The 23405-nt window shown below is 36.0% G+C and overlaps 1 protein-coding gene and 1 non-coding gene across 2 annotated transcripts in view; both read right to left on the bottom strand.

Moving 5' to 3' along the window:
* The window catches only part of LOC129725526 (matrix metalloproteinase-2), a 712775-nt gene that overhangs the window by 562666 nt on the left and 126704 nt on the right, over positions 1-23405 (bottom strand). The gene's annotated exons all lie outside the window — the stretch shown is intronic.
* Trnal-uaa (transfer RNA leucine (anticodon UAA)) lies at positions 2148-2231 on the bottom strand. The gene has a single exon. It is a non-coding gene; the product is annotated as a tRNA-Leu (tRNA).

Here is a 23405-nt window from a genome sequence, read left to right as displayed (position 1 = left end):
TAGTGTCTTTTCTAAAGGACAAAACTATAAAAAAAAGTGTTATCAACATAATAAAAACTGAGAGAGTAATCCGGCACTTTCGATAAACTTTATCTACATTTTTTTTTGCTTCAAACGAGGAAGAATAGTTTTGCCATTTTTGAGTTACAATTTCAGAAAACTATTAGATAACATTGCAGAGTTATTTCAAATTGGATCTTTCAGAATAATTATTTGCAATACACTAAGTGGTTTACTCGCCTTTGTGCAAAATGATGCTTGTGGTAAGTTCTGTGATTATAGATTCAAACTATTTATTGATTAAAAAAAAAAAACAAAAAACAACTGACGCACTGTTGGAATAAAAGAGCGCAATACATATTACTGAAAGTGAGTAGTCAAATTGACACAGACTATCCAGGACTCCAGGATTTCCAGGACTAATGCAGAATAATCGCGTATTTGCTTTGAAAGATGATCTAGTCATTTTTCATTATCAATTATTAACAATAGTTGTTCTTAATTATGGCAAAATGCTATATAATGTATTTTTAGTTTTCATGTGATTGTATTTGAAAACATGACAAATGAACTCAAAAATCGGGACAATTGAGATGATTGATCTTTGTGAATTTCTTCGAAAAAAGGGCAAATTTCAATCCCATTGCAATCGCTACTTCTCGTCAGTCTACATAACGTTTAGTATAGGGAAAGTTTATTTCAGTTGCTAGTAGGTACAATAAAAAGATACTCAGTAACTTTAGCAAGTTCCTGGTAGCTTAGAAACTAATTTTCTATTTCAGAAATATTTGAAAGGGCTGGTAGCAGGTCTCTTTTTAGAGACTTGGTCTCTATTTTAAAGCTAGTCTCTGAAAAGTTACTTTTTTCAACGGAAGGTCTCTGAAGTCTCTTTTTTCTATTAAAATGGTCCCTTTTTCACCTAAAAGTCTCTTTTTCCATTTCTCATTTAAATTATCAGTCGATGTTGAATGGAGTATCTGTTGTGCAACGGAGAGTTTCATTGAATTCTAAGAGGGTACAAAATCCTCCTCATATTTATCGAATTCTTGAAACACTGTCATGATTTCGTTTGCTTTTACGCTTTTTTCAACGCGAATATCGGAATTTGCGTGGTTTATCACGGTTTTTTAGAAAAGTCGGGTATTACTCGAATTATTAATTATTCAGTGTCGGGTTGTTTTATGAATTTATGAAAATAAGATCATGAGAAGGCGAAAATTGCAAACGATTTGGATATAAAAAGAAAAAAAAAATCTAAAATATTTTCGGGAAAACCGAGTAAAAGTAAGAAAACGAAAATTGATTTTGAGTGGCCACCCTATTATACGTTTATGTTGCCTTCTTTAGTTCAATCATTTCATATCCTGAAATTTACAAGCCTATACTTTTTTTTTCTCTTCTTAGTCTGAATTTCTTCTTTATAAATTTTCTCTATGGTCTCTTTTTGGTTTGGTCTTGGTCTCTTTTTTCAGCTATTTGGTCTCTTAAAGTTCCTGTTTTCGAGTCACTCAGTCGCTACCAGCTCTGTATTTGCAACTGTCACGGTTAACGGACTCTGTGTTCCATCTTTTTACTTCCCTGAAAACGATTTCCTTTTAATGTCTACTGGGTTTATTGATATTTTCATTGCAAAGCTAACTTTAAAAATTTTCTGAGCTTGAGAACGGTACAAAATGATAAAAATTTAAACGATTGATTGTGAGGAGCATGTTTATTGTACTTGTAAGGATGAAGTTCTTACATTCGTTCAAATATTATTTTATTATCAAATTGATATTTACCCCTTTATTGATATCGCCCTTTACTAAAAACTTGATTTAAATAATTTTATCGATTTATACAAAAGAAAGGATTCTTGCCATGAATTGTGTGAGTCTTTTCGAAACCAATGGTATAATAAAACGATTTGTTTACATTTTGTTAGTTGCGCCATAAACGCGAATCACTCCGGATTTCCTTTCATGAAACTTGGATGCAAAACGAAAGCAAAATCATTGATGAAATGAAATATTCCATACCAATATGATTTTCCTTCCCATAAGAAAAGGTAGAAAAATAAAAAATTAACTTGCTTTCGTTCCACTACTTCATGCTTGTATTCTTATTAGAAGATACCATTCAGCTAACCACAACAAAAAAGTAGGATGTGTCAGAAGTGGGGTTCGAACCCACGCTCCCTTACGGGAACCAGAGCTTAAATCTGGCGCCTTAGACCGCTCGGCCATCCTGACCTTGTGATTGCAAGGTGGCTAGAAGTGCATTAATAATCTAGCGTTCGCTTCTAGCGTACCGCTGTATTAAAATATTGAATAGTGAAGACTATTATTCACCACACCACGGTACCTATTAGAACTGTAAACAAAGCTAGTTGGTTGTGATTATAAAACGGGATTAAGCGAGATTGACTGAATTCTGAAGAATTTGAGTTTAGTAAAAAGGAAATTGTAGCAGCAAATAGGTGTAGATCATATTCAAGGATTTAATTAGCATGCAGGCAAACGTATTCTGACTTATTGTGAAGTTTCAAATCGAATTAGCGGACGACTATAAGTGGTTAACGACAACAATATATGTTGTCATGGTTGGCAAAATCTACATCAAAGCGAACGCAAAGCAGATACCGGGTCTGGAGTTTTACATTGCCAAATCACGGTTCGTAGTTCCGGACGACAAGGAAGAAAAAAGTGGACAAATTAGCCAACAAATACTTGCTCTCGCAGGCCACCCCGAGCAGAAGAACATAATCAAAATCTTTACCCATGAATAACATTTTGTTTTCGATTATTCAATTTGATATTCATATTTCCGCAGCATAATGTATTGCGACTTTTCATAACCAATATGTAGGCGAAGATAAAGTTCATCACTACAATAGACCATTTTACGAGACGTTTTTGTATTCAATTCATGAATGAAATTTTGACAGAAAGCTCGAAACCGCTGACAAAGCAAGTAAAAGCAACATCAATGCCAGCAGGATCCGTGACACCTGTCAGTTCGTAAAATGGTCTATTTAACGCTAGGTCACAAAATATTTGTGATCTACTATACACTGCCTCGCTGAGTAGTGAAAGCTAGTCAAACAATGCACAAGGAATTTTTTTTTCTCTTATAATAATTACGGAAAGTGAACCACATAACATGATGATTTTGCTTCATTGATTAACAGTGGAGATCTATAATCTTCCACCTATAATGAAGAGACAACAAGTAAACGAAATCGAAAAAAACGAGATAAATGAAAGAGTCCTTTTGAAATGTTTCTAGAAATTCAACAATTTTCATTTTCAAATGCGTTTAGAATCCCCCCCCGCGAGATCTGTCACTTCAATGTCAAATATGACTTTGACATCAGATCTGACGGATTGCGGTCCGATAACTGCAAAGTTGTTGCAGTTATCGGTCTTGCAGTTAAGAAGCGTTGCAGTTATCGAACGGCGTCTGTAGTTCAAATATATAAGAAACGTTTATTTTCGTGTTCTCAATGCAAGCTCTTGGTTTGCAATTTACAATATCAAGATTCGTTATTTATATACTGCCGGTACCCGCATAACTGTCCCATATTGATTTTGGTCATTTTTGAGTTATCATCGGGAATCAACTTGATTGTTATCATATTTTCTGGGAAAAATTAAAATTGATACTTTTGTATAGAAAACATGGAAAAAATACCAAGTTGTTTTTGTCCCATATTGAAAGTACCCGCATTACAGTCCCACTGCATAGTGGTACAAACTGCAAACATATAATTTTGCTCCAGATTAGTGTATATCGGATTATTTTAGGCATATAGAAGTATGTCATTTAGTTAACTAGACTATGTTGTTTTTCTGTAGTACAATCTGCGTTGCCAATGATACTGCCGGTTGCTGGTTTCTCAACATGTTGTTTTTTATTATGGGACAGTTATCCGGGTACCGGCAGTATAGTCGTGTAGAAACAAAATGTTGAAATTGTATTTTTTTATTTTACCAACTATCTCAACCGTATTGAGATCAAAACGAGGTAGTATGATATAGAGTTTCCAATATCTGGTTATTATGATGCTATTTTCTTCTGCTCGGGATATGCTAATGCGGTAAACTGAGTAAACCGTACATCACAAGGAGGACCCTCAGCAGCGAAATTTACTGTACCGAGTGCCCCCAGAAGCGTCTTTTGCCCTTCCTGCGGTCTCACGGAGGCGAGACATTATTTTGGCCGGACCTGGCATCATGCCATTACGTACGATCGACGTTGCATTGGTACATATGTATAAGTGCATTCCCTGAACCACTAGGACTTCGCCTAATAGGAAAATTATGAGCATAAAGGAAGGCCCCGGAAAACAGGTAAGGCAAGATCTTCAAAAACGACCAGGATTTGAAGAAAGAATGGATTCAGATGTGTAAGAAAGATGGGGATTTGTGGTGATCATTTTTGTTTGTTACATTTTTTCTCGAGTACGGTCTTTATGTGACGTATATTTCGGTCCCGTTTTCATTTCAAACCTCCCGTGGTGCCATTATGCCAACAATATATTTTAGGTCAAGAAAAACTGGCAGCTTTTCATAGGCCTGGTTCTAACATTACTGCAAAATGTTATTCACCAACAATTTTCAGCAACAATGCCTTTTTGACATGTATACTGTTAAAGTGTAGAAATGTGAAGGCAACGGAACTCAATGAGAAATGTGAAGGTGTGGAAGGAGGAAAGCTTATCAGCATAGAACAGCAAATCCTCAGTAACGTGAAGGTTAGAAAATGAACTGAATCGAACAATACAAATCACTTAACCCTGTAGGGTTAGTAGTTGCCTTTACAAACACTATAATAACACACTTGCAACCTTAGCAGTCTTCTTACGCTATCGCTTCATGAAGAGTCTTTGAAATAGCGAAGTTCAAGAGATAATAGAGTTAAACACACTAAATATGTGTTCGATCGATGGTTTACAATTAGTATTTTGCATTTTTTAAATAGTTACAATTTAAATGAGAATTGACTTTCAAAAAAAAAGACATTATTGAGGTAAAGTAAAGTTAATCCTTTTGTGCGAGTTTTCAGTGCATCTTATAAAAAAATTCTCCCTCTAATACATCCCAACGAGAGCATTCGGAAAAGCCAGGGAAAGGATATACAATCTTTTTGTAAAATTATCTATATCATTCGGAATCGAAATACCTTTAATATTTACTGTTATTACTCTTAAGTTCGTATTTGTTTTTCGGACTTGAAAAATTTTACCGGCTTAACGATTTGACAATTGGTCTAGTCTCAGGCTCCAGAAGGCTGTTCAAATTTTACTAAAACTAATTCGAATGGTAAACTAATAGAATATTAATACAAGGGCAATTACATTACAACACATATCTACGAATACCATTCGGATCACGGTTTCCAATGTTTCCTGTCATAATACTAACCGATACTGATGACCAATTCCCAGTTATCCCTAACCTATTTACCTAATTTCGGATCAGTTTCTGCACTATAACATATGCGGCAGACAGTCGGTACGTGCTCAACTTATCCACCGCGCTTTGCTCTGGTTCATGCATCAGCGGAAAATGTCCGCACTTTTGCAACAATGTCAAAACACGGTGCGCTTTTTTCTCCTCTTTTCATTAACGCACGTCATTGAATGTGGCGCAGGAAATGCACGCGCCTCGAGGGCATATCGTAAGTCGCCAATGGGTACTCCTCCGAATACGTGCCGCCAGGTCCAGTCGCGTGAAAGCCAGGAGTAAACAGTACGTGACCTGTTGCCGGTCGCAGACATCAGAACCGGGTGCGGGTGTTTCTTCTTTCTAAACCTACATACATAACCCTGTGCAGCACTCTGCAAAACGGAATGAAACAAATCGATGGACTAATCGTAAGTAAAAGGGCGGACAGAACACTCTACTATAAATTCATGTTTGTAGAGTGGTGTCGGATATCCATATCAGAAATCAATGCAGCGCGCATGGTTTGTAGTGGAATGAATTAGAACAATTAGACAAAGTGAATAGCAATAACTACAACGACTTGTTTGAAATATAGCTGTTCGCTCTGCACCTGCTTTTTTCAGGGGTATCCACAATCCGCAATTCAGAGCAAATGAGGATTACTCATCGCGTACTTCAGCGATTCATGAGTCCGAAGTGCGTGTTGCTGTTATTGTTTTTTGTTATCACTGCTGCTGTCATGTTTGTTACAAACATGGGCGCTGAATGGTGCAAATTTCTAGCTCTTGCGAGCTTGACCCTTTCCAAAATATGGCAGGACAAATATCGGTGCTTGAACGGAACGCCTCATCGATCCGAAATCGAGTAACAAACAAATACTCTTCTAGCTGTCACCGGCAGCCAACAAACTGATTATACCGAGTTCGGAGTGTTTCATAATCTAGAGCACGCACCTCAACGGTAACGGAAAATGCTTATCATCGTCCGCCAGGATGGCCCGAATTGGGACACGGCATACTCATCCGTCACGTATATGCATAAAGTGCGGAAGCGTCCTCGATAAATGTCCACTTGAGATCAATCACGAACAACGATAATGGTTGAAGCGCATTTGGAGAAGACACGTAAATTCGCTTCGTCCTGCCGTCTTCGATTCACAAATTGAGCTCATCAGAATGCTGGACCTGACTCGGGCAATGGAGGGATTTTATGCCTTATCAGTATTCATCCAGCCTTTGGTAGTACTCTTTCATATATCTTTATTACAAAAAGAGAAAATAAAGAAATTGCTCAAACACACGTAAAAAATTCACAGCCACTTCAACCATTCATAGAAAAAAAAAATAGTTCTCTGATATTGGCTTGATATTTTTTTGAACTTTGTTATTGTATTTTCTGTTAAAAAAAAATATTTTTATTTTTGAAAAATTAGTAGAATGCTTTTTTTCTTAGTTCTGAATATTTTACTTATTTTGTTCTGCACCAAAAAATTGTAAAAAGTAAAAAAAAGTAAGGCGTTTTACAAAAGACGTCTAATTTTTTTTTAGATTTTCAGTATAAAGAGTTGCTACTGATGTAATCAAACACACATAGTTTTACTTATATCAGAGAGTGTGTTGCCAGTTCCATAGACGGTTCTGCGTAATATCCCTCAATAGCAGCATATATCTAATATCTCTCTAGCAAACAAGCAAAGAGATAAATTTCAAATATCGTGACATATGAACATTGATTAAGTACTACCAAACGAAAACTTTAGATGACTTAGTACCCCACCAGAAAGTCAACATGCCGCTCGAATTATAAGGGCCAGAACGGCCAGAAACGAATGACGTTAACAAGATATGCCACCGTTTAATTGGAGCTTTCGTACGATGGGCGGCATAGAACAACGAAAATAGAAACAAGAAAAACCAGAAACGTTAGCTGGCGGCACCGAGACCGAGAACGACCCGGGTACCGGTTGATTTCTTTCCACCTTAAAGAAGGCGGTTATGTTTTTTTCCTGTTTTCCGTCGAAGCAGCCTGCACCGGATGTTACCACTTTGCTGGGGGTCTAGCTGATTGAAAGGATGTTTGCAACAGTGCTTTCGTGGGCTGCCACAAATAATCACTCCGTGCCAGAGTGCTGCTGGTGCCAAGTTTGTTTCGGCCGGCCGTACTCTGTGGGCAACCGTCGCTAATCGAATTGCCGGCTCCGTGGTGCCGTGCTCTGATCGATCGGATGGACTTTTATTGGCAGGCGGAACATTATTGGCGAAAAAAAAAGAAGAGGCGAGTGAAGAAAAAGGTTTCTTTTATTCTATTGCTGTTGTTGCTTAACTCGGTGCGCGATGTTAGTCCGGCACTTACGGAGGATGTTGGTAATGATTTGGGGTTGGGGTAAAAGCATCCGTGACCCACTATTGCACAGAACGGTAACGCACCGGTAGACGACTGCAACTAGTTACTAGATGCATGGATAATTGTTGCTGGTTCAAGTTTCGATTGGCAAGTGACAACCCGAAAGGTACGCGTTGTGATGAAAATTGAATTCAGATTTGAAAATATGATTATCAATAATAGTCTGCTGTTAAATCAAATATGTTTTTATAAGCAACCGAAACAAAATACTACTTACAAGATATCGATATCGGTAAAATAAAACAAATCTTAAGTCTCGTGACAATGGGTTTCGATTTAATGCTCTATTCACAGAGCCCTCGTTCGTGAGGTGTATAGAATAAAACGTTATCTAGAAACTATTGAAAATAACTAGTTTGACGAAACATATTTAATGTATACTCAGGACTGACTTTGATAAAAATCGATATTCAATCATGTGCAACGTTATATAATGTATGTTACTCTACTCGAAATATCATAGCAATTAAAACTATATTGTATTAAATCCAACCGTATATTGCAATTATTTCCCATGGATCATTTCCATTTAGCTTCTCGATCACACTGGAACACTCTAGATGTAATGTTTTAGACCAGTGGTGGTTCCTAACCTTTTCGGCTTCGACCCCTAAGGCACAAAGAGCTCTGTGGTCCCCTTTGTGGAGCAACAAAGAGTTTTGCGGCCGTATTGTAGAACGAGGCTGTGTTTTTCAGTCTCATATCGTCTTGCACGTCTAATTTGTTTCATGTCTTGGTCCTAATATGCATAACGATTAGGGTAGCGAAAAGTGATCGTTTTTCAGAACCAAGTTTTTTTGGTTTCTTTTGGGGCCCCAAACAACCCTAAACTTACCGGAAGTCGATTGGTTTTGTCTCAGCTTGGCGCATTGCATTTCAAATTTGTATTAAAATTTTATATGGAAAAACCTACTTTTTTGCATTTACCTTTCTAGAAAGCTCAATAATGATCTAATAATGCACTACATTATGTTAAAGTATAGTATTTTAGATGCCTAACAACTTTGCAGAAGACACTGAAGAGCTAGGATGTCGCTAAGAAGAGCTACAGTTGTTCAAAGTTGAGTATGTCGATTTAAATGCAGGAAATCTTTTTTGCTGCCAACATTACCAATGTATCAGCGTCAGTAGGATTCCCATCAGAAATAACCTGTCGTAACGAGTTTATACACTCAGCTGAACCAAGCAAACAAATTTAGGTCAATATTCTACACATAGGTAGAATCTACAACGTGTTCTAGAGGTTACCTTTGATGGAAATCTTACTGACGCCGGTACACTGGTAGTGTTGGCAGAAAAACTGATTTGCAACATAAATTTCAACATACTCAATTTTGAACAGCTCTAGTTTTTTTTGGGACACCCTAGCTCTTTAGTGTCTTCGGCCAAGTTGTTAGGCATCAAAAAACCTTTCATTTGAAGTCACGAAACCTATGGTTTGAGCCATTTTGAACTCCTTAGAATGGAGAATGCAAAAAACATACAAATTTCCATATAAATTTGAAATGCAATGCGCCAAGCGGAGACCAAACCAATCGACTTCCGATAAATTTAGGATTGTTTGGGTCCCCAAATAGAACAAAAAAAACTTGGTTCTGGCTTTCTGCTATTAAGTTTCATTTTTTCCATATAACGATTCCACACCCTAATAACGATTGAAAATCCGCTCTCATAGAAGGCAAGACAAACAATTTTTATTACATGTCAAATTTACCAAGGCTTTCACGGCCGCAGACCTCCAGTTGGAAACCACTGTTCTTCTAGCTGGTTGAGACGATTGTACGAGAAGGCTCCACAAAGCTCTAAAAAGGGTGGATTCCAATCAAGAAATCGTACAACAACTCGTGGAGTTTGTAGAACTTCAAGATCTGAACTCTAGTATGATTTGAGGAGAATTAGAAATTTCATTATCACATATGCACGCATCACATGATACTAGAAAATATTTCGCAAGATGTTGTAGTCTTAGACTAGACTAGTAATTTGTTACAATTAATTAACTTTAGGTTAAAGCTGTAGACCATCAAGATCTATACTTTTGAAAGCATTCAGAGGGCACAAATTTTTTTTTATTTTACCATTATGTTCTTAGTGATGAATAAAGGCAACATGTTTGACGAACACCAAAATTTCAACTGATGAGTAAACTTCATCTCAGCCAGCCTCCTACGTACTACGGAAAAAACCGGCATGATGGACTAAGTCATTATTTTTTTTTTTAAGAGGGGGATTTGTTAGTAGCTTAAGTATTTATGTAAAATATTAGTAAATAATGAGTATGTGTGTCCAATCACAAACGGTGACTTCTCAACACTGTTAGAAATTTGTAATTTTAATTGTTAGGATTTGTTTGCTTTCGCAATTAGGACTTATCATTCGTAGGGATTTAAACCTACTTGTCAGAAAAGGGAAAGTAAATTTATAACTAACTTAATTGCTAACTTATTGGCTGTAAAGAGAGCTTATCGTAGCAATAAAGGATTGCAACAATTTTTGTCGAAAATTGTTAATAATTTTATTTGACATAGCTTCTAATGATTCAACACCAGTAAGTCTATGTAATTCGAGTGTACCAAACCAAGGAGGACGCTTCAAAATAATTCTCAGAATTTTATTCTGAACCCTTTGGAGCGTTTTCTTCCTTGTTGAACAGCAATTTGACCAGATCGGTACAGCATGAAGCATTGCTGGTCTAAAAATTTGTTTGTAAATCAAAAGTTTGTTCTTTAAACAAAGTTTAGAATTCCTGTAATGGGAGGATACAAACATCTCGTATATTTGATGCACTTGGCTTGTATACTCTCGATAAGTTTTATATCGTAAAATAAGTTTTTTATCGTAAATTAGTCCCAAGTACTTAACCTTGTCAGACCAACTTAAAATAACCCCATTCATCTTGACAACGTGATTATTGTTTAGCTTGAGGAAAGAAGCCCTAGGCCTATGCCGAAAAATTATCATTTGAGTTTTAGAAGCATTGGGAGAGATTTTCCACTTTTGCAAGTAGGAAGAAAAAATATCTAAACTTTTCTGCATCGACTGCATATGACACGAAGACTTTTTCCTTTTACGGAAATGCTTGTGTCATCGCAGAACAATGACTTTGTGCATCCTGGAGGCAAATCAGGAAGATCTGAAATGAATATGTTGTACAGGACTGGACCCAAGACTGAACCTTGAGGTACACCTGCTCTGACAGGAAATCTTTCAGATTTTGAATTCTGATAGACAACCTGCAGAGTTCGATGTAAGATAATTTTTTAAAATTTTGATTAGGAAAATTGGAAAATTAAATGTTTGCAATTTCGCAATCAAACCTTTATGCCAAACACTGTCGAATGCTTTTTCCATGTCTAAAAGAGCAGCTCCAGTGGAATAACCTTCAGATTTGTTAGCTCGTATCTTATTAGTAACTCTGAGCAATTGATGAGTAGTGGAATGCCCATGGCGAAATCCAAACTGTTCATCTGCAAAATTAAATTTTCGTTGATGTGTGACATCATTCTGTTAAGAATAATTTACTTATTGAAGAAAGCAAACTGATTGGTCGATAACTTGAAACTTCAGCTGGATTCTTATCCGGTTTTAAAATTGGAGTAATTTTCGCATTTTTCCATAATTTGGGAAAATATGCAATTTGAAGCAGCAATTGAAAATTTTCACTAAAAATTCCATTGTGCTCTCAGGGAGATGTTTGATTAATATATTAATGATTCCATCGTCACCAGGTGCTTTCATATTTTGTAAATTTTTAATAATTGATTGATTTTAATAATCTCTTTCAAGTTAGTTTCAATTATTTCTGCAGGTAAAAAATTCTGGGAAGAAATTAAATCAAATTGACGTGTGACTTCGTTTCCAATTGGACTCACAAAATTCAAATTTGAGTTATGAACACTCTCAAACTGCTGAGCAAGTCTTTGAGCCTTTTGTTCATTGAATACAAGAAAACGTTCACCATCTTTTAAAACTGGAATAGGCTTTGAAGGTTTCTTAAGAATCTTTGACAGCTTCCAAAAGGGTTTTGAATATGGTTTCAATTTTTCAACATTAGTCTCAAAATTTTGATTTCTCAGAAGTGTAAATCTATGTTTAATCTCTTTCTGCAAATCATTATAAATCGTTTTAAAAACAGGGTCACGAGAACGTTGATATTGACGTCTGCGAACATTTTTCAAACGAATTAGAAGTTGAAGATTTTCGTCAATTATTGGCGAATCGAATTTCACTTGAGCCATTGGAACCGAATAATTTCTGGCATCAATAATTGCACATTTCAATACTTCCAAAGCGGAATCAACATTCACTTCGTTTTGCAAATCAAGCTCATTATTGAAATTATTCTCAATATGAGTTTTGTATCTTTCCCAATAAGCCTTGTAAAAACAGAGCTCATAGGGTTTAAAACTGATTCATGTGATAAAGAAAAAGTTATTGGAAGATGGTCAGAATCAAAGTCAGCATGTGTGATCAAATCACTACATACATGACTTTGATCTGTTAGCACCAAATCAATTGTTGGAGGGTTTCTTACAGAAGAAAAGCATGTAGGACTATTCGGAGACAAAATAGAATAGTATCCTGAAAAACAAATAAAATTGAATAAAATTTTGCCATTGGAATTACTTCGAGAATTATTCCATGATCGATGTTTAGCGTTAAAATCGCCGATTATGAAAAAATTGGAACGATTACTGGTGAGTTTTTGTAAATCACCTTTAAAATAATTTTTGTGCTCGCGTGTGCATTGAAATGGTAAATATGCTGCGGCAATAAATAAAATCCCAAGTTCAGTGTGGATAAGGCATTATCTTGTTCCTGCCATCAGGGCTGTCATTCGCACTCTCATTGCGCTCAGTGTGTTAAGCCTGTAGTACACTCTTTGTCTAATGATCAAATATTTGACCTTCTGACATAATGGTCAAATTTATTTGACATCATGGTTGTTGTTTGCCCGTGTTTGCCCCATGTTAAAATTGGAGAGTGACAAACAATTATCTTTGACCAAATTTTTATCTGTCAAAAAGTGCCAAATATTTGACGCTTGGTCAAAGAGTGTAATAAAGGCTTTAGTTTTACGTCAAGGCACAATGAGAACGGTGCCTACACATTTCGACAACCAACAGGCATTACTATTACTATGAAAGATATCACCAAGTGAGAAATATTTCAAGAGAGGAAAAACGTGAACAACACTTTGTGCAGCTTTCTGTGACACATCGTGTGAGTACAAAGAGCTTCAGTTTGAGCAGTTTGCGTTGCGTTGCGGGTAGAAAAAATAGCAGAGAAAAGTAACCAAGAAATTAATTTGTCGAAATTTTTCAGCCGAAAGAGATGGATATCGGAAAATAGAAGAAGAAGTTGAGAAGGAGAGGGAAGTAGACTAATGTACAAGGGCCAAATACATTTTTGAGAATTCATTTAAACATGATTCTCCATGACGTGGACGTGTTTCTTAGGACATATTATGCACGTCCAGACATTTTACTGTCCCGGTATTCATATACAAGCGCTACATGCATTTACTATTGATACTGTTCATTTGGGTGGTAATGACTTGTATGGCAAAAAATTGTCCTTCGTCGCATTTAGAAGTTCGCTCAGTCGAAAAGTGAAATTTCGACCGCTTTAAAGCATCTCTTCCCGGTTTGAGCTGAAAGTGAAAACATTTTTTGAGTAGTCGAAACTGTTGAGCTTTATAGCGAAACGAAACTTGAAGGTCTCATTTTCCCATACGTTCCACTGGCCGCAGAATTTTCAATTCCAGGAAAGTCGATTTTTTGAATTTTTGTTTTTGGATAACACCAGTTCTTGACGTTTCATGCATTTTAAAGACATTTGGCATCAAACATTTTTTGATGTTGACAAATTTATGAACTACCTGTGCATTTTTTTTTTCGGTTAAAAAATAATGCTTACGTGTTCCCAAAGTTTAGTTAAGCTGAATTTTAGTATGGGGATTTTTTTCGGAGACAAAACTATTGAGCCCAACTTCTAAACGAAATTCGGAAAGTCGATTTCTATTACCACCCTACTGCTTGTGTACGAGACATATTGCGGCTATCTCCGAGAAGAAACCATTTTTAGTTTTGAAGTAAAACCCATCGAGCCTCACTAGAAATTAGTTCCAAAATTATTTCAGGACAGGAGTCAAATGAAGTGCCAAAACCAAAAATAAATTTTAATACAATAAATTTAATACAATAATCGTTATACTAAAATGAACATACCGCGTAGAAAATGTAATAATTACACCGCATCAATACATCCAGCATTAAGAGAGCCGAATTACCAAAGAAACAACATAAACCAACACTAGCATACATATAATTGTCATAGATTATTGCACACGTTAGTCAAATCCGATAATCATGGCCCCAAGCATCACACCTAGAAAGGCACAAAGTGTGGTGTAGCACATTTTGGCAAATGTACAAAGAGTATTCAGTCGTATTTTTTGGTGCGAAAGAGATGCAAAAGAGCGAATGGGGAGAAGAGAACACAACACAAGCACACACGGTTTGATGGCAAATGTGTTGTGTACAAATTTGTCTGCACTGAGGTGAATTTCAGTCTTGTGACACGGGTGATGAGACTTACGTCAAGGCGGAAATCTGGAAGCGTCCGGGGCTACTGTTCGTTACTGCCCACCGCAAATTTGATGTTCGGAAAAAGTAAGAAAGGAGAAGCTTTCAAGATTTGCAAAAGGAGTGCCCCGTTCGTGACAACCGAGACTGTAAACGAGCAGAGATCTATCTCAGAGAGTGTCTGGTCTCTGCTGAAGAAACACGAGGGACCTACGGTTTAGCTGAATCTAGCTTTGTGCCACTATTAGCACTGGCAACAACACCTGTAATACTTCCGTCCTTCCTTCCCTAACCGACCGTAAGGACGTTATCGAGCACATTCAAAGCGGAAGCTACTGGGAATTATTCTACCATGGAATAGGGTGAAATTGATCAGTGGGGTGAAATTGATCAAAAACTAATCAAAAGATATTGCTCTTACAACACTAGGCAATGTTAACGTGTCCTTAAACGCCACTTTTGCATGATTCACATACCTGTCAAAGTTAACCCTTTCATGTCGGATGCAATTTTTCATGTTTTCGAAAAATTCTTCTAACTCAGTTAAGACTCAATTAAATTTGATCAAACAAATTTCCAAATAATAAAAAAAAGTATTGAATTTATTTAAAGTAATCTTAGTTAAATTCGGGGAAGTGAGTAAAGTTTGATGAAAGCTCAAAAATGTAATTTTCAACAATAGTCAACCCATACCATTAAAGAAATACTGATGAATTCGCAGGAAACCACAAAGATTTTAATTTCAGAGCTAGTTTATGAGCTTTTGCAACAAACCGAATTGAAATCTGTCTAACGACGATCAAATAAGAGCAAATTTAGCAACAAACAGCTCGTGAACCAAAATAAACAAATTTTAATCTGAAATGTCGTTATTTTCGTTTCCAAACTAGCTGTAAATGACATTTTTCAGTACAGAAATCATCATTTATCTTTAGCATATCGAAAAAAAGCACATTGCCAAAAGAATGTATGGATTTCAATGGTGATCAATATCACCCCAATTTACCTCATAGTACCTTATAGAATTATCGAATTTATTTCATGAAGTAGACGATAGAAATTTTCACCAATAGCCATAGAGGTTTACTGGAGCACATACCAGTACTTGTTTTAAAATTATACTATTTCGGGAAAAAATGTACATGAAGCTAGTTTATTGGAAATTGTTATGGAAATTGATCAATTTCACCCCATTCAATGGTACCTACATTACCTCTCATTCTTTAGCTTCCACTACCGAGATCTCTGTATATTGTCAATATACAGTTAAAATATATCAATTTTAACCGCATGCGAGGCACTCACAAAATTAACGAAATTCAAAAAAATGTACTATCCTGTTCATTTTCTGTTATTTTAGCAACCGAAACAAGCTGGGATGAGGGTGTTCGCAGCGAAGAAGTCTTCGGTTGCCGATATAATGTCTATAGAAATGACCGTAACTATCAATTATCTGAAATGAAATCCGGTGGTGGTGTTTTGATTGCGGTGTCAGTAGACTTTAATTCAGCGCTTATCGACACCATTCAGTTTAAAGAGTTCGAACATGTTTGGGTGAAAGCAGAACTAGCAGGAGAGACACACGTATTTGTCTCTGTCTATTTCCCTCCAAATAATGCGCGGAATGAAATCTTTGAAAAGTTTCTTCATGTTGTTGAAAATATTGCATCTAAGCTGTTACCTGAAGTAAAACTCCACATATACGGTGATTTCAACCAACGCAACATTGATTTTATTCCGGACATCGATAACCATAGCATTTTACTTCCTATTATTGGCGAAAATGAAACGCTGCAACTTCTGTTTGATAAAACCTCTAGTCTTGGTCTTAATCAAATAAATCATGTGAAAAATGGACAAAATTGTTATCTAGATCTGTTAATGTCCAACATTAGTGAAGACTTTTGTGTGATGAATTCATTACAACCATTATGGAAGAACGAAGTTTATCATACAGCAATAGAGTTTTCTTTATTTGTGCATGTGAATAAAAGACCTGAAGAATATGAATTCGAAGATGTTTTTGACTTTCAGTCAGCAAACTATGATGAATTAAAACATAAACTAAATAGTATCAACTGGCAAGATGTATTGTTTGAAGACGGAAACGTGGATTCGGCTATAGAAATTTTTTATAAAATATTATCTGATTTATTTATTAGCGAAATACCATTGAAAAGAAGAAGACGTCATGGCAATTCCAAATACCCAGTCTGGTATAATAGACAAATTAAAAACTTAAAAAACCGCAAAGAAACAGCATACAAAAAATACAAAGCTTATAATAATCGTGATGCTTTAACAACTTATCTTAACATTTGCGGCGAATCAAACGATGCCATTAGTAACGCGTTTGAAGAATTCACACTAAAAACTGAGCTTGAAATCAAATCTTGCCCAACCAACTTTTTCAAATATGTTAAATCAAAAATAAAATCTGAAAATTTTCCTTCAAAAATGCAACTACATGACAAGGTTGAAGAAAACCCGGCAGACATCTCTGATCTATTTGCTGATTTTTTTCAACAAAATTATACAACTTTCTCAGAATCTGATCGTGATTATACATTCTTCATCAACTTTCCTGAGTTTTCCAACTATTTCAATATTGAACATGTGAGCGCACGCGAAATTGAAGATACTTTAAAAGCTCTGGATGCATCTAAAGGTCCGGGACTAGACAGAATTCCGCCAGCATTTATGAAACATTTAGCTAAAGAGCCAACTTCCCCACTGTTCTTGATTTTCAATATGTTGCTGAAATCCGGTTGCTTCCCGAAATTCTGGAAAAACTCATATCCAGTGCCTGTGTTCAAATCTGGTAAAAAAATCCGACATTAGCAACTATCGAGGCATAGCCATTCTTTCTTGCATACCTAAGCTTTTTGAAGCAATAATAAACAAAAAATTACTCCACCAAATAAAAAATAGAATTACTCCAACGCAACACGGTTTTTTCAAAGGTCACTCAACAACAACTACTTACTCGAGTTTATTAACTTCTCTCTGAACGCAATGGATAAAGGAAATTATGTTGAAACCTTATATACTGATTTCAGTAAAGCTTTCGATCGCATTGATATACCCCTGCTTCTCTTCAAGTTACGAAAAATTGAAATTCATCCACAATTACTCAAATGGATTGAATCGTATCTGAGAGATCGTCAACAAACAGTCAAATTTAAAAGCGTACTATCGAAACCGTTTCAGGTAACCTCGGGAGTTCCTCAAGGCTCTCACTTGGGCCCTCTACTATTTATATTATTTGTAAACGACATTTCCTTTATTCTAAAACATGTAAAAACTCTTATTTATGCCGACGAAAAAGTTTCTCTTTTCATTGAAATTAAAAACGCTGATGATGTAAGCATTTTTCGTAACGAGATAAAATATTTTTATATTTGGTGTAAAAAAAGCCTTCTTCAGCTAAACGTAAAAAAAATGTAGTTCGATGGCTTTTGGCAGAAAAAGAAACATACCAAGCATTATTATTTCCTTAGGAGATCAGGTAGTAGAGAAATGTTAACGAGTTAGGGACTTAGGAGTCATACTCGACTCGAAATTAACATCCACTGATCATTACAATACAATTATCAATAAGGCTAGTAACATGCTCAGTTTTATAAAACGTTTCTGCTATAATTTCCAAGATCCATACACAATAAAAACACTTTAGAATTCCTATGTCAGGTCACTTTTAGAATACTGTAGCATTGTATGGTCTCCGTTTTCTGAAACACATGTAGACAGAATAGAAGCAGTACAAAAACAATTCCTGTTATATGCACTTCGTAATCTACGATAGACGTCATTTCCCCTACCATCATATGACGAACGCTGCAGACTTATTGACATCCAATCATTAAAAGCCCGTCGTGAATTCGCAATGATGTCATTTGTTAACGATATCGTATCTCAGCGTGTCGATTCACCCGAAATATTTTAAACTCAATTTTTATATACCTTCTAGAAATTTACGAACTCAGACTTTGTTTTCTTTAAATCATCAACGAAACAATTATGCTAAATACGGGCCTATTAATCAAATGATGTTAGTGTATAACCAACACTGTGAAGCAATTTACTTTTCTATGCCGAGAACTAAATTAAAACAATATTTCAATTCAACGCGCAATTTAAATCGATAGAATACATTCATTGTAATAATCCGTCAAGTAAAGAAACCATTATTCAATTATGTTTAAACTCTTTTTGTTTCCTCTTTCACTAGTATAAATAACATATAGCATGTGAGTTAGTTATAAACATATATAGTCTACTTTTGTTTGACGAAATAAATAAATAAATTAAAGATGATAAATTGATCACAAATTGGCCATCTTAGGGCATCTTCAGCGGTGGTTTATTTTTGAAATAATTTTATACTAGATTTACACCAGCAAAACCTGAATAGAACCAGGTAATATAGACCAACTTTTCGTTCTCCGCACTGGTGTTGTATATCTTGTTGTGTTAAACCGCTGACATCTGTCACACTGTCAACAATCCAATACCCCAAGCTATCAGTTTATGAGACTTGTTATAGTAAAAAGCACTCAATATTTAACAAACGGAAATTCGATCGCACATCAAACGATTACTTTGGCAAGACATTTTATATCCACAAGACTTTATATATTTGACGGTTTGACCCGAGCGTCAGTGACATTTCTCAGGATGGATTGGTATGATCGAAAAATTTCTGCTACAAGTAGGGATTCGGAGGATAGCGAAAAATATTTGATAGCATAGATGTTTATCTTCCGTTTTCGTCTCATCAATCTTTCAGAAACTTGCAGTTCTTCAAACTTGGGTTCGGTTTTGAGGATATTGAAACAAGCCTGCATTTTGAACGTTTTCAGTTCAGTGTCTTCGAGGAACATTTTTCTGACCTCTTAGGGTCTCCTCTAGTCCCACTACAATTAAGGCGCTCAACAAATAGCCAACATATTTGTCACGCTGGTGGCAGATTGTTTCAAACCAAGTAGTTGAACCTACGGTTATGGTCTTCCAGAATTTCCCCTTTTGCTGGTCGGTTTCCTTGAAGCCAAAAACGACAAACCCGTTCTGTTTCTTCTTTAGTAAAGCTACAAAAATGAATTGTGAATTGTCATAAAAAGCCGTTGTTTTGTTTATTCACCAACACTCGCAAAACGCTTATATGGAAATAGCTAAAAATGAAGTATTCAATTAAAATATGACATTTTACGCACCTATTGGTAGCGTACAAAGGGTTTTAGAACGATCTATTTCTTGTTCCAAAAAGTGACAAAAATAGACCAAAACGTATACCAGTTTCTATTTTTTTTTTCAGTTTAGGTAGATCTGGTATAAAACAAAATTTACACCACCGATGCAGCAGTGAATTTGAGTTTGTTCCAAACAATAGAACAAAACAACGATTTGGACCACCGCTGAAGATGCCCTTACGGTGATTTTTTGTGCAACTTTACTAGTTCAGATCCATTACGAAGAAGCAGCTACGAAATGTGCGGTCGGTAAAGCTCAAGCCCAATACAAGGTGAAACATGCGAAATAATAAATGTTAATGGCCCCTGATTAGATTCGTTTTTACAAACCTTGTAGTAAACATGATTGAATTCACAGATTGTTAGACCTAAACTCAAGAATTATTTGGAGAACCTTCATGGAGAACCTTCGTAGAATATCTTTTCATTGCGATTATCATTTTCGTTTTCTTCTGAAGGCGACCAGGCTCGCCTTCTAATAACATTCTTGAACAAACATGTCAAACGAGTGCTCGCCACCACGACATTATTCTCTCAAACGTATTTTGACTTGTTTTCAAGAAACGAGAATAACGCACGTTGTGCGCAGAGATTCCGGAAATAACTTATAATTCTCAACATAAATAAGACGAAGTAAGCCAAAATAACTTCGCCAAAAGAATGACAGTGAGCATCTCATCGATGCGCGAGCATCAATTGACCATCTAGTGTTTTGTGTGAGGGGCGACGGTTGTTCTATATTTACGAGCGAAAGCCCACTGCAACGAACATTGATGAAGCAGAACCAAATGAAAGTTTTTGATCGTTTACAATCCTGACCATCTGATATGCAAGAGAAGGCAACTTGCGGTTTGTAGAGAACAGTGGTCACCCCATATGTGGATATCTACGAAATTGGGATGATTCCCAGAGAACAGAAATCAACTCCAGCCGCCATTTTCAATTCCGTGATAGCAACTTTCAGTTTCCGGCGAATAGCCGAGATGGTCAAATTCCACCCAATACGAGTATTGGAGCCAGGGTGATGTTCAGAGGCCGGTAATCGGCTGCAAATGCCATTTTAAAATCTTGCTTCCGATTTCTGGAATACAGCATAAAATGGCAAAATAATATGAGTATTTCCGCTCTGCGCATCCTAAGTATATTGATGTTAGAAGTATTCAAAATGAATCATCACTTGTATAAGATTTGAATTGTGGCGTAACATTTCTTAAGTGAGTTGAGTTGTGCTAAAGAGGCAGTGAAATATAAGAAATAATTCCTTGTTCTGAAACCTCCGATCCTTAGCAACGCCGGGAACCTTCAACAAGTATTCAATATATGAGCCGTTGCGGAACAGAGCTCAGTGGGGAATCGCTGGCCATCAGCCAAAAAAAAATTTTTTTTTCGTTAGCTGTTTCATAATGTTTTTCCTTTATTGCTATAAAATTCAAGTGTCTAAATCCAAAATTTGGGCGCAATATCATGAAATCTGAATTTTTTATGACTTTTCAAAGCTTAGCAAACTGACGTTTTTTGTCTTTTTTTTGAAAAAAAGTACATTACTTTGAAACGCTCTGTAGCTTCAATGATAGCTTGGATTTTTTGACGTCAAAGAAAAGTTGTTGTAAATATTGTGCAAAACAAACCCTTTTCATTAGATATTGTAAAATTTGGTTATAGTAGGCCTGACACTAAAAAAAATTTAAAAAAAAACGTGATTTTTTGTAGAAAAGTAGCTTAAAAGTTTAGTTGCCGCAGTTTGCCACGGTTGTGACTACATTCAAAATTTAGGTAAAAACGTAAGCTTTCAAATGCATACTGTCCGCTGCTGCGCAAAACTGCGCAAGTTGTCACTTTAGTGAAAAAAGTGATAGCAGATTTGTTTAGTTTTTATTTTTGAAGTTGAAATTTCATCCAGGATTAATTTTAATCATAACCATGATACCCCATTAATGAAAATTTATGATATCATACTCAATCCGTAAGGATAAAATATAAATTTGGGCAAAAATCACAAAATTTATCAAGGAAAAGTTATAAAACAAGTGTTAAACAAGAAAACAGTAAACAAATCTTTATTAAATTTTAACTATGGCAAACTTTATCACTTTCTGCAAATTTAAAACAATATTAAAAACATTCAGCCCTTTTCAATTTATGATCATGAAATTCGCTAAACTGATTGAAGTGTCAAATACTAACAGCAAATTCATACCATCAAACTCCGGCTAACAATAGCCCGTTTGAAGATTGCTTTTGCCTGTCACTCGTATGCATACAAAAGTAAAGCACACATTTTGCTTTATGAGAAAAAAAAACAAAGAACAATCGTCGCCCTTCGCATCTTTTCGTATTCATTTAGAACGTTGTGTCATTCCAGTGTCTTGTTTTTCAAATTCATAAATTCGTTGAATTTTATTATGGAGTCTTCAATTCAGCGGCACCACCTAATTCAATGTATAGAAAGTTATCAATTCATGGTGTTATACATGTATTTAAATGTCCTCTTTCAACCATAGAAACCGGATTAGGAAGATAACATATATATGAAACAATGAAACATCGGAAATCACTAGAAGAAATGAAAATTGCAGCGAAAGACATTTTTCCTGCTGATAAGTATAATGAACTTCAAATTTTCTGGAAACAATTCAACAACAGATTAGCGATCACAGCGGAAGATGATGAGGATGGTCATCATTTTAATTTGTAATTAGTTTGTATTACTTATGTTGTTTTATTTTATTTATAAAAAATACATATATTTAGGCAAAATTTGTTTAGTTTGAGGTGTCGTCCATAAATAACGTTTTTTTTTTTTCAATGGAGAGGACGCCCGGTGGCACTACTTGTGGTCAAAGATCATATCATTCTATAAAAAAGGAAAAAAGTGCCAAAAAATATTAAAAATTGGATTTCGTGCTTTATGGACGGCCCCGAACAAAAAATGGATGCCAAATTCGTGTTCAGCGCCCCAAAATTATGTAAATAGCAAGTTTTTGTCGCGTTTATGGACAGTTTTTTTGCTTGGCCAGCCTTTGTATGGAGTCGCCCCACTGTGCAGAGTGGTCTAAAGACCATTTTTTCGAAAATGAGTTTTTTGCATAAGCCGCATCTACTCAAGAAGCTGAAGTTGAGCATGAGCATGAGCATGAGCATGATTGACCGCCCGCGGCTGCTACTCCGTTATTGCCAGATCAGCTGTAATTACACAGAGAACCAATGGATGATGCTTGGGATTAACATTCATCCTCAATGTGTAAAAACTGGTGACCTTAATCTTTATATTAGGCAATACCAGCGCCGGCCGCATCCGAATGCAGGTCAAAGAAGGAGTGTGTATGGGAATATGTTGACGTGATACTCGCTTTATTGGAAGCCGAGAACACCTCTGCACTTCCACGAGAAATCACTGGGATGTTGGAGAAAAGGGTAAGGTTTGCAGGAGGTTTCGTTTTGGTAAACGATGCGCTGAGTTATAATACCGGGTTCATAATAACAAATAGCGCGCGTACGAGTTTATTATATCTTCTACGGAAATCATAACGCGATCCGAACTCATTCCGGTTGATGATGTAACACCGCAAAAATAAAACGCACGCGAGGATACCGGACCTATAACCTAATCAAGACAGATTCCAATATTCGAAAATATGTTTATGAAGTCATTATGCAACTACCGAAACGTATCTCTCATTGATTTATCTCAGCACACAATGTTACGAAGCAACCAGATATGCATTACCAAAAACAAG

Source organism: Wyeomyia smithii, chromosome 2 (genome assembly GCF_029784165.1).
Source record: "Wyeomyia smithii strain HCP4-BCI-WySm-NY-G18 chromosome 2, ASM2978416v1, whole genome shotgun sequence".
Lineage (NCBI taxonomy): Eukaryota > Metazoa > Arthropoda > Insecta > Diptera > Culicidae > Wyeomyia > Wyeomyia smithii.
This window is presented reverse-complemented; position numbering and strand designations above follow the sequence as displayed.